Source organism: Fukomys damarensis, unplaced genomic scaffold (genome assembly GCF_012274545.1).
Source record: "Fukomys damarensis isolate Sample0158 unplaced genomic scaffold, DMR_v1.0_HiC HiC_scaffold_13, whole genome shotgun sequence".
NCBI lineage: Eukaryota > Metazoa > Chordata > Mammalia > Rodentia > Bathyergidae > Fukomys > Fukomys damarensis.
Genome location: NW_022900925.1, coordinates 1,174,435 through 1,175,660, shown reverse-complemented (window position 1 = coordinate 1,175,660; position 1,226 = coordinate 1,174,435). Strand labels below are relative to the sequence as shown.

The following is a 1,226-nucleotide window of genomic DNA, read 5'->3' as shown; positions in this document are numbered from 1 at the left end:
AAGACCGTATTTTGAGACCCTATTTTGGTTTATTTGTTTGTTTTTGGTACTGGGGATCGAACTTGGGACCTTGCGGCAGAAGCACTGAGCTAAATCCCCAGTCCAAGACCCTATTTTGGAATACAAAGAGTGTTTGAGTCCCAATTTCCATTCTCTGTAGAACAAGAACAGGTCATTTCCTTATTGACATGCATAAAATATATCACATTTTCTGTTCTACCGATGCTATAAATTCAATACCAATTCTCCAGCCTCATCAGTTATGAGCATAAAGTATGTCATGTAACCTCAAAACTTAACAAGAATGAATGCTGCTAGAATAATGCTGCTTCCTAGCTGTGACAACCGAGCATCCATCTTCCCCTCTGGCTGGCTTCTTCAGAACTTAGAGCTGTGAGCTGTGAGGAATGGTTTATGTCTCATAACCAAGTTAGAGTGAAGACATTGGCTGCATAATACACATGCTCTATTTTTTTTTTTTAATCTGAATCTTGGGCAACTGCTTTCTCGTAACTACTTTACAGTTTCTAAAAGCAGTTACTGTCCAAAGCTGGAAGAACTTAAGTCTTCTCAGATGAGCGTGTGAATGAATGGAGGGGGGTAAACAAAAAATAAAATAAAATAAATGAGGTCTGATAGGGGAACAGCGGGATAAGAAAATCGAAAAAGGAACAGTAATTTAAAGTTTATTCCAGCTATAATGCAGGCTACTCTGATTTTAAGGTAGCATCACATAGCATGCTTCTGAGTCCATTCTCCAGCTCTCCTGTTGTACTTCTCTGTCTGCTTTATAGATCTGTGCAATCTCTGGCACTAGGGGCTCATCTGGGTTTGGATCACGTAGCAGTGAACAAATGGATAAAAGAACTGTAGAAATAGTTAAAGCAGGAGACCGCTGTGATCTTAGAATGGCGAGACAAATGCTGCCATTGCTGTTTATATTTGGATGATAAATTCTTGTCGTAAATGCAACCTTAGCTGGTTTGGCTTTTTCTTTTTCTTTTTCTTTTTTCTTTTTTATTGAGGTTATTGGTACAATCTAGGTATACAATACAGTTACATTCATCGTTGGGATTCTGTACCTTTACATAATAGGTCTCGATTCTCGTTTTTCCCCTTGTCCCTGCCCTCCCTTCACCCCCTCCTCCCCTCCCCATTTACAAACACTTTATTTCCATTTTTTCAGTTTCTCATATTTTTTTCCTCTCCCTTATTACCTTTCCCCC

General features: G+C 39.2%; 1 pseudogene; it reads right to left on the bottom strand.

The window, feature by feature from the left end:
* Positions 1-729: 729 nt before the first annotated feature.
* The window catches only part of LOC104858645, a 2,185-nt pseudogene continuing 1,688 nt past the window's right edge, over positions 730-1,226 (bottom strand).